This window comes from Palaemon carinicauda, chromosome 6, assembly GCF_036898095.1.
Source record: "Palaemon carinicauda isolate YSFRI2023 chromosome 6, ASM3689809v2, whole genome shotgun sequence".
Taxonomy (NCBI): Eukaryota; Metazoa; Arthropoda; class Malacostraca; order Decapoda; family Palaemonidae; genus Palaemon; species Palaemon carinicauda.
This window is the reverse complement of record NC_090730.1, coordinates 16,916,336-16,927,630: the sequence shown is the minus strand read 5'-3', so window position 1 is coordinate 16,927,630 and position 11,295 is coordinate 16,916,336.

Genomic DNA, 11,295 nt, shown 5'->3' with positions numbered 1-11,295 from the left:
TTTTTATGTTGATAATTATCTGGCCACGTTTGAAGATATAGAACATATGAGGCAAGAGCATGAGTCTGTTCATAACATCTTAAAAAGGGCGGGTATGCCCTTAGAAGGGTGGGCCAGCAATCACTTGGCCTTCGATAGCGAGAGACAGTGGAATGAGCCTGTGAGTGTGAACGTGCTCGGGCTGCGATGGGCCCGGGACGTGGACAGATTGTGTGTGAAAGAAAGCAAAAGGATCTGTGAGTTGGGGGAGGGATGGGTGCCCACGAAGCGTAGGGTACTTTCCCTATTAGTCTCCATATATGATCCGATAGGTTTGATAAGCCCATTATTTGTAAGGGGAAAGCTTTTCCTTCAACAACTATGGGAGGATAATGTAGGTTGGGATGATGTTTTAGCAAAAGAGAGGGCTAAAGAGGCAAGTGAATTGTTGAATGATTTGAAAGCGGTGAGCGACATCACCTTTCAAAGATCAATAGGAAAAAAAGGCTTACAACTTCATGTGTTCACTGATGCCAGCAGTAAGGCATATGGAGCAGTAGCATATACTAGGGACGAATGCAATCGGGTAAGTCTGGTAACGAGTAAAACCCGGATCACTCCGAAAGGGATGAGCAAGCTGACGATCCCTAAGCTAGAGTTGCTGGCCTTGTTGTTAGGCAGCAGACTAGCAAGAACGCTCAAGGATCTGATCGAGCCACGGGAAATAGTAATGTGGACCGACAGTAAGGTAACGTTGGCATGGGTAGCATCGCCCGATGCCAGGTCTAATAAAAATGTGTTTGTTTCTAACAGAGTGGCGGAAATTAATTTTATTCAGCAGGTTTGTAGTTTCAGTCTGAACCATGTCCCTAGTCAGCAGAACCCTGCCGATATCCTATCCCGAGGCGCAACGGCTCAACAATTGCAAGCTAACCCCCTGTGGAGGAACGGTCCAGAATTTCTCAGGACCACGGGAAGGCCTGTTCCTTGCGAGGAGGAAGATTTACTACATCAAACTCACGTAGTAGCGGCGGTGCAGGAGTTGAGGGAGGAGATGTGTCCTACCCCCCCAGGCGAGATTTGGGACGTCCTGAAGAGGGAAGTAGGGTTCCAATTCTTGTTACGAGTAGCCAGACTAGTTTTAAAGTTTGCTAAGATAGAACGGCATCCGTTCAGTATTGTAGTAAAATTAGAGCAAAAACATTATTTGCCTACTGTTTATGCCTACTTAGAGGGCGGAGTCAGACCCCCTCGTGAAGTTGCTAATTTTGCTAGACAATTGAATTTAGTTTTGGTAGATAATCTCATCTGCACCAGGGGACGAGTGTCCCATGTAGGAGAAACTGATCATTTAATTCTCTTGCCAGCCAAAGGGCATTTGGTTAGGATGTATCTAAATTATTTACATCAGTTACATTTGCATTGTGGGGTGAATACTCTAATAGGTATCTTTCGACAGAAATGTTGGGTGGCGGGTCTACGTTCCATTGCGAAGCGAACCGTGCGGCAATGTCCTGAATGCAAGCTGGCCTTCCAGCCTCTAACGAAACAGCCACCACCACCCCCCCTGCCAAAGGAAAGGATCACCCTCACGAAACCGTTCCCGGCGGTCGGAGTGGACCACACAGCAGCTATACACACGGAAACACGGCCAGGGTATATACTTATCGTAACTTGCATGGCCAGCAGAGCCGTGTACCTTGACTTCTGTCCCTCTTTGGAAGCAGAAGAATTCGTGTTGGCACTTAGACGGTTTAGCGCCACCCACGGTGCCCCACAGCTCATCATGTCCGATAACCATCAAACCTTCAAGGCTGCCAGCCACCTCCTGCAGGGACTTTATGAAGAGGATGAAGTCCAGCAGTTCCTGAGGAAAACTGGCATAAAGTGGCGGTTTCAGACGCCCCGTGCACCTTGGAAAGGTGGGTTCTTCGAGCGTTTGATAGGAGTGACGAAACGGACCCTCCAGATAGCCCTCGGAAAGAAGTACCTACCGGACGCCCACGTGCTAACCCTCGTGAAAGAAGCAGAAGCAGTGGTGAATAATCGACCGCTCATGTACAGCGGTGACGAGCGCGAGGATGAAGTCCTCACCCCCTCCCATTTGATAAGAGGACACCAAGTCCACCTCATGGCCCCGATCTTACCGGACGACCATCTCAACGCAACCTTCACCTCTCGGAAGCTACGTGATCGTTACGTAAGATTGACAGATTCGCTCAAAGCCTTTAGGGAACGCTGGAGAAAGGAATACTTGAGTGCCTTGAGGGCCCGGCACGACAGTCGGCCCGGGGAACCCTCCAAGCTGCACCCCGGAGACATCGTGCTAGTGAAGCAGGACAATAAGAAGAGAGCGACTTGGCCTCTGGGACGTGTCGTGGAGACGTATCCTGACGACAACGGAGTCGTACGCTCGGCGAAAGTGTTGTTTGAGGGTGTCGAATCGCTGCGAGCTGTCAGCCACCTGGTTCCCCTAGAAATAGCCCCCTCTGAGGATGACCATGAAGGAGACGACGGAGAAGAGGGTGCGTACAGTTCGACAGCCGGAATGCCAGGGAAAGCGGAGACGTCTGGGAACGACCAGGATATGGCAACAGCTACGACAACTCAACAACCAGCCACAGGAACGGACGACAACGACGAGAAAGGTGAGAACTATGCAGTTAGTGAAAGAAGTGAAAATGAAAATGAAACAGAGCAGACGAACGCACAAGGACGTTCTGCACGCCCATTGAGAAGGGCTGCCGCGAAACAGCGAGAACTAATGGACTGTCTACTGAAAGGTGACGATATATAAAAAGTAGCTGCAAACTGTAAGTGAAAAGGGGGCGTGTTCTATCTGGAAGGTAGGGAGGGTGGAGTTTGTGAGGTGTGCGTGAATCTGCGGAGGTTGGAAGTGCTTAGGGGTGGAGAACGGGGACGGGATGGTCTCTCGTGCGTACAGACCGAGCGTTGCACAGAACCAGCCCCTCCCTCTTGTACTCCATTAAGTAACGGCCTGCATGTAGCAGCGCTATAGAAGTCTCGATTATTGTGAGTTGAGACAGACTGAATTTGAATTATTATGTATGTATTTCTGCCATTTTTTGAATTGTCTTAGGCCCATTGCCTAATTGTCGTTGCACTTGAATTATTATGATTGTATTTCTGCCATTTTTTGAATTGTCTTAGGCCCATTGCCTAATTGTTGTTGCACTTGAATTATTGATTGCATTTCTGCCATTTCTTGAATTGTCTTAGGCCCATTGCCTAATTGTTGTTGCACTTGAATTATTATGATTGCATTTCTGCCATTTCTTGAATTGTCTTAGGCCCATTGCCTAATTGTTGTTGCACTTGAATTATTATGATTGCATTTCTGCCATTTCTTGAATAGTCTTAGGCCCATTGCCTAATTGCTTGCCAATTGAATTGTAAAATGTGTACATATCACTTATTTCTGCTGTTCCTTATGTGTATTACGAGAGTGCTTTAGAATTGCTAGGCCCATTGCCTATTTTGATCTGTTATATGACTGTATATTATTGATTGTGTTTATTACCCCGGGGTAACATTGCTGTAGTATATTGTGCGTACTCTGTTCGAGTCGTTGCGGAGCGCTACGCAGCGAGCCTAACAGAGTCTCGGAGTAAGCCACTCCCCTCACCCCGAGTCTAGCTCCATCCAATTGACCGACGTTTCATCGCTCCTTATTTTGGGGCGTGGAGGATGTCGGGAATTTCGACCCGATCAATCGAAATTCCCGCCATTTGACTTCGCCTACGACTACGTCAAATTGGAGGGAGAGGAGAAACTCGCGGGCGAATGAATGTAGTTCCAGACGTGAACGTTTAGAGCCAAAAAGGGAAACCACCTGGTAGGAAGGCGCTGAGACTAATAAAATCAATTGCTGGTAATTTAAGATTAGGAAACATAGTCATTCTGTTGTAACATGATAAAAAAATCCAATGTAGAAATTTAGGTTCAGGACAAATTGCGCCAAAAAGGTGACGTCGGAGGTTGCAAGGATAGCTCGTCCTCTTTGATCCAACGTCCCCGACCAAAGTAAGTCCCCTCTAATTGTTATCTCTCCTCTCTACCTTGTCTACCAGGTTGGTTGTAGTAGAAGTTTGTGTGCAAGAAGTTTAGTTTTTATATCGCAGTTTAGTGTAGAGATCCTTGTGATTGGGGATCTGAATCCTGAGTTAAATAAGAATAGGGATATTTGGTGTGTGATTCGTTGTGTATTGAATTCGAATTGGCACTATTTTCAGTTTGTTAATGAGTCCGGTGTGGACTTTGTGCTTGAAGAGCACATGCTACATTACCTAGGGTCAGTCTTGTTTTTCAGTGAGTTTTGTGAATGCTTAAGAATGTTGTTTGTCTTTATCAGAGTTTATTTTTGTAATAAAATTGTAAATTTTATCGCCGTATTTTAATTAAATCCTGGAGGGTTTTGGCGAGTCTTGCCTCTTCAAGGCCTTGCGATCCGCCCAGAACATCGGGCAAATATAATAAACTGGTGAAAATCACAACAAAAGCAATGCTAAGCAAAATTCCCAGTTCAGAAAGAAAATTACGAGCAACAAATATAATCTCTATCGTGTACTTCCTTGGATCTAAAATCAAGATAAATAGGCAGTTCCGGCACCCGTGATTCTCCAGTAGAAAGAAATGTCGCCAAAATAGAACGAGTGGAAAAATGTCACTGTAGGTCCTTTAATATCACTCATTTCCTTCCTTCAATTTACCCGGGTAGTTATATTATGATACCCTTTGGTGACTCGTCAACGGGACCCTGGCGCGTAGCGGCTTCGCCACGAGTTCAACGGTCGGGCAGAAAACCTTTTTTTCCACGCCAGCATTAAACACTGGTAGCCATTCCCTCTGGCTCACCCAAAGTCAGGCAGTTTCATCCTCTCTCTCTCTCTCTCTCTCTCTCTCTCTCTCTCTCTCTCTCTCTCTCTCTCTCTCTCTCTCTCTCGGGCTTACAGAGCAAACCGTTGAGGGGCAAAAGGGGCGAGAGAAGATAAGAGGAAGGAGGGGCGAAACTCGATGTTGTCTGCGATTGAAGGGTTGGAAAAAAAATCGTGATAACGAAAAGAAAACAGATTTGCCAAAATCTAGCTGCCAATTTCAAGACGTGATTATCGTTGTTCGAAGTTGCAGATTATGTTAGAACCATAGAGGGGATGATTGCATTTGTTAGGCGTAGGCTGATAACATCACTAAAATGACAACTTCTTCGCTTTGTCAAAAGGAGTAAAATCATTACAATTTAGTAGCTATGATTGAATGCTTCGTTTTTTAGTCTCATTATCAATTTATATATTGTAATCCTTGTCAACCTCGAAATTTTTATTCAATTTCAATAATTGTTCAGAATAAATTATACTCTATCAAATCAAGATTAAGTGAAATTTAAGTTAACTAAAAGCTAAAATCATCATGCAATTGAGCCCCAATGTACTGTAAATACTTCACCTTTCACGTCTGTTGGATAGCCTATAAGTAGATGTAAGTAGACCTACCGAAATCAAATAAGTAGGAAAATAGGGTCCCAATATATATATATATATATATATATATATATATATATATATATATATATATATATATATATATATATATATATATATATATAAGGTCTTCAGATCATGTGTATTTCGCTGTGTTGAAAAATTATAAACTACGTAACCAAAAACTATCGTGTCCCAGAATAATGACGTAATAACTATAAAGCGTAAGTATTTACGCGCCACTACAGTGCGTGTTACTGACAGTCTGACACATCCCGGGGCTGCTTCCCAAGCCACGAGGAACTTCTTTTCCCACAATGATGTAACTCATTTTCGTTCCAACCCCATCTCAATAGGAAGGGCCCAGAGAGGTCTTTGGATGCATGGATAGGGCCTCGAAAGATCGTATATATAATTTTTATAAACTTTCATACATAAAAGATATATATATACATATATATATATATATATATATATATATATATATATATATATATATATATATATATATATATATATATATATATATATATATATATGTGTGTGTGTGTGTGTGTACACACAACAACAACAAAATTAATGCAGCCGTTTCTAGCCGACTGTAAGGCAAAGACCTCACACATATCCTTATTCATGTATGGGGTTTGGCCAGATTTCATCACCACTGGCTAACTGCAGGTTGGTGATGATGGGAGATTAGTCTGATCGCTCACTGCAAACCAACCTAGTATGTGTGTAAGGACATATAACTAAAAAGAAAAGAAGTGCTATACACACAAGTAGCAAAGTTGCAATGGATTAAGTAAACAGTTGAATGAGACTACGTCACTGATCTGATCCATTATAGCGTCATAGGACTTTCCGAGATGCCCTATAGAAACCTGGGACAAGAAGGATGTCACGCCCTCCACAGAATCATTAAGCAATGAAGAGATTGACATGAATACCTGATCACGGCCTTGAATCTCAAATCTACTACGTATCAGCCTACACTAATAGACTCGTATAATCATTATGCTACTTGGGGCATGCTGACGACATCCTACCAATGAGAAATTTGAAGTGATTACTAAAACAAGTTATTTTAAATTCACTGGTGAACAAGTAAGGTATGTTACCTTCGTCATGATTCTGCCCAAAACAGTAGATCGGATATAATTACTTTTACCTCATTAAATCGTCTCATTAGCCTGGGCGTCCTTAATACAATCCTGGTGCATTGCGCACTCTTACCCTCCGAATCTCCCAATTAAGACATACGAGATGAATATTGGTAATAGAATGAAGCAATGACGCTATCTCCAGTAATTCTAGAATCTTCTCATAGGAAACATAGGAATAGTAAAAGCCTAAGACACTATAACACAGTCATGATTTGCAGTAAATAGAAAAAATTATTCCAGTTAATTTGTACTGGATCGAATATATTGTGCAACGTGAAGCTAATAGTGGCAATGAAAATATAATCACGATATGTTCCTTGCAATAAATTAATTAGCCTATCTTCACTCCATTCCGTCAAGAAATCTTCTGGTAAAAAGCATTTCTAAGAACAGGGAAAGAAACAACATAAAAAACGAACAAGGAAACAATAGACCTACTACAAACTATCATAAATTTGTACCATGACATGAAACTTCCTTTATCCTTGAGATCTTGACACTCTCTAGGTCAACTCTACCTTCTTCAGTCAAATGATGATTTGTCATGAAACTCTAGACCTATAGAGCATTTATAAATTATGGATCATTTATTGTACTGTATGAAATTAACTGGATTGGATTTGGAAAGAGTTCTAAGATACATTTTCTATGGGTTTAAAAAAAATAAAAAATTTAATCTACCAAAACAGCTTCACTGACCAGTGTTCCTCCGAGAGTCGATTTATTTCAAATCATATTCATCCCCTCTTAAGAATATCTGAATCAAGTATTACCATGATAGTCAGAAGCTCTGGTGCAATGTTTTTGAAACTTCAGGACCACGCAGAAATTGAGAATTGGTAAACAAAGTTCGGGAAATTTTGGGTCATCTTTGTCCCCACCAATACAAAAAAAAAAAAAAAAGTAAAGTTCTAGATGTGTGACTGATTATTAAATGAGTGTTAATTTGCTTCTTATTTTCCCCTCATAAGTATTCTCATTATAGTTAAAATAATCCTTATGAGCTCATAATCACATTAAACAGACCAAAATCACACTAACTTGAGTAGCAACAACGACCACAATTTTTAACCAAAAAAATGAACAAGATGGTTGGAATAATGGAAACAATCACGTGGAAAATGAGAAAAAAAAATAAATAAAACGATAGTGATTAAACACAGACAAGTCAAACTTTATAAAGGGTGCAGTTTCATTAGGCCATCCATCGGTCTAAATAGAAACACGTTTGGAACATCTTGCTTTTCAAACTAGGGTTGTACCTTGGCTAGTAATAACGAGCATCATTCATAATTCTATTAATAAGATGGATAATACAGAAATAAGATTGTCTGAAAACTTCACTGACTAATTTTTATGTTATCAACTGCCATTATGCCAACTTTATATTTCAATTGTTACACGTAGTGAGTAGGGTTCCCCAGCTGTACAGAACCAGAAAACCATCTCTTAAAGTGAAGTAAGTAAAGTGTTTAAAAGGTCATTCCCTTATTCGGCGTTAAAAACTATGGTATAGACCAAGAGGAAAATTGTTACTTTTAAAATCAGTAAGTTTATAAAAATGAACAGAATTTTTTTTTTTTTTCAAAACATTTTGGTGATTTTCCTGTTCATGATGAATTAAACAAAACATCTATCAACTAACTTTTGGTTAATTACTTAAAGGCACGATTCCCAGAAGTATTGTTGCATAACAACATAAGGCTAAATAATACTGATTATTATTACCAAGTTACTTTTAGAATGAGATGGTAAACGCTTGAATAATTCCCAATTAAAACAAATGACAATGCATAACCTAGATCACAACACTGCTGACAAGAAGAAAAAAAAAAAGGATACTGATTGCATTCTAGAGTAATCAATTATGCTGACGTGAGCCAGGTCACCAATGTTGACATGTCACAACCTCGGAGGTTTTGCGTAACCTCGTGCATGGTTATCAATAGGCCTAACCTGCTCATCAATTAGTAAAACAAATATGGTGCTTACCTGCAATCGACTATGTTCTTCAACTCGAAACAATTCGTTGATTTGTCACAAAGTCTATTAATCGAAACACACAGCACAAATGTTTTAATTAAAACTATATATTTTAATCAAACATGTGCAATACCACTTCAACAATATATCGTGTTTTTCTCAACTTCAGGTAGTCTTTCACACTGAATTTCAATTCTCGCTAAACACGTTTTCGACAGACTGTCATCGCATGAAAGTCACCAAATTCGAAACTTATTGATCGATGGGCTGCACATGGGAGGAACAAGCGGCAGACAGCGCTGCACACGCTCCTCTTGCCACGCTGGTCACCAACACACTGGCATGAAACTTTTCTGAGTGACGGAGGTTGAGTCAAGCTAGAGTCTGAACTCGCTTAGTCGACCGGGAGGAACTGCCACCTCAGAGGGAACTCCCGTGCCGCATTTCGGCAGCCTGTATTATTATTATTATTATTATTACAAGCTAAGCTACAACTCTAGTTGGAAAAGCAGGATGCTATAAGGCCAAGGGCTCCAACAGGGAAAAATAGCCTAGTGAGATGAAACAATGAAATAATCTACAAGAGAAGTAATATACAGTCAAATTACAATATTCTAATAACAGCAACAACATTAAATTGTATCTTTAATACATAAACAATAAAAACTCCAACAAAAACACGAGGAAGAGAAATAAGATAGACCGTCGTGCCCCAGTGTACCCTCAAGCAAGAGAACTCTAACCCAGAGACAGTGGAAGACAGTGGGCGTTTTGCTTTGCCGTTGGTTAGCGTAGGTAGCTATAAGCCTCCTCCACATGCCCTCGTTTTTATCTGGTCTTTCATCCACTGCATCTTGTTCTTCCTCCTTGGCCACTTTTACCCACGAGGGCAGTGATCATTCCTGACCTCAATTGAGATCACCGAATGATCTTAAGAACACGAAATAAATACTTTCCTCTTAAAAAAGGGTAGAAGCGACTTTTTAGCTATGGTAAGCAGCTCTTCTAGGAGGACACTCCAAAATTAAACCATTGTTCTCTGGTCTTGAGTAGTGTCATAGCCTCTGTATCATGGTCTTCCACTATCTTGGGTTAAAGTGCTTTTGCTTGAGGGTACACTCGGGCACGCTGTTCTATCTTAGTTCTCCTCATCTTGTTTTAGGAAGTTTTTATAGTTTATATATGAAAGATATAACTCAATGCTATTACTGTTCTTAAAATATCTTATTTTAATTATTTATTACTTCTTGTGTAGTTTATTTTCTTGCTTCCTTTCCTCATCAGGCTATTTTTCCCTTCTGGAGCCCTTAGGCTTATAGCATCTTGCTTTTCCATCTAATTCTAGGGTTATAGCTTAGATTCTAATAATAATAAAAAGGTACTTGTACACTGGATATTGTTTCAGGTCAGTCAAAAATGATTCCATTGCCTTGCCAAACTTGTTTCTAACGAGTTAAAGTTAAGCTTATTTTAGTTCCTTCAAGCGTATATTTACAGAGAACCTAGCAAAGAAGAGTGCAGCAGATGTAAAGCACTGAGTCCGTCGGTCGGTCTATGAAATCAAGTGAATTGAAGAGATTTAGCCTTCATCGGAATACTTATTGTCATATAAACTTATTTGTAATTCGTATAATGATTAGCATAAGTTTATTATTATTATTATTATTATTATTATTATTATTATTATTATTACTTGCTAAGCTACAACCTCAGTTGGAAAAGCAGGATGCTATAATCCCAGGGGCCCCAAAAGGGAAAATATCCCAGTGAGGAAAGGAAACAAGGAAAAATGAAATATTTTAAGAACAGTATCAGCATTAAGATAAATATTTCCTATCTTCTTTGTCTACATCTTTTCCCACTTCTATGTGGGGTCGATGTTGACAAAGAAGAAGAAGATAGGAAATGTTTATTTTAATGCTGTTACTGTTCTTAAAATATTTAATTTTTCCTTCTTTTTTTAAATACACATATCCTATATAAACTATAAAAACTTTAGCAAAATAAGAAGAGAAATTAGATAGAATAGTGTGCCTGGGTGTACTCTCAAGCAAGAGAATCTAGGGAAAAAAAAAGGAAATGTGACGAAATGAAAAGTAAAATAAAATCTATGACCAAATAAAATTGGTTTTCGATAAACGTGACCTGAGTAGCCAAGTATTAAACTTGTTATGACTAGGCATATATCTGGGCTACTGTAGCACAAGTAATCAATACAGGGTGAAGCTAGGAGTGTGAGTAATGGTGTTTGCTGGCCAGTGTTACTAAAGGCGGGTTTACACGGTCGAACGGTTCGTAAGTGTTTGAAGTGATGTTCAAACGTGTGAATGAGGTATTTGGTTGTCGAACACATTTGTCCAACGGTTCGAAGAAAGTCTGTTCTTTCCTGAATTTTGCGGGCGGGGCTGCATTGCCCACAAACCTTATGCATTTGTGACTGACTCCACCTCTTCGAACTGCTTTACAATTAGGTTCGACGACCAGGTTCGACGAACCGTTCGACTGTGTAAACCCTGCTTAACTCAACATTGTTTTTCTTTTTTATTGTACGTACAACCTGAGAAGAAGAATTTCACATATAACCCTGAAATACACAATTCTCATAACAAGTTAGATTTGATTAAATTCACAATTCGCCTTTTTTAATTACCTATTTTAAGTAACATTCGAAC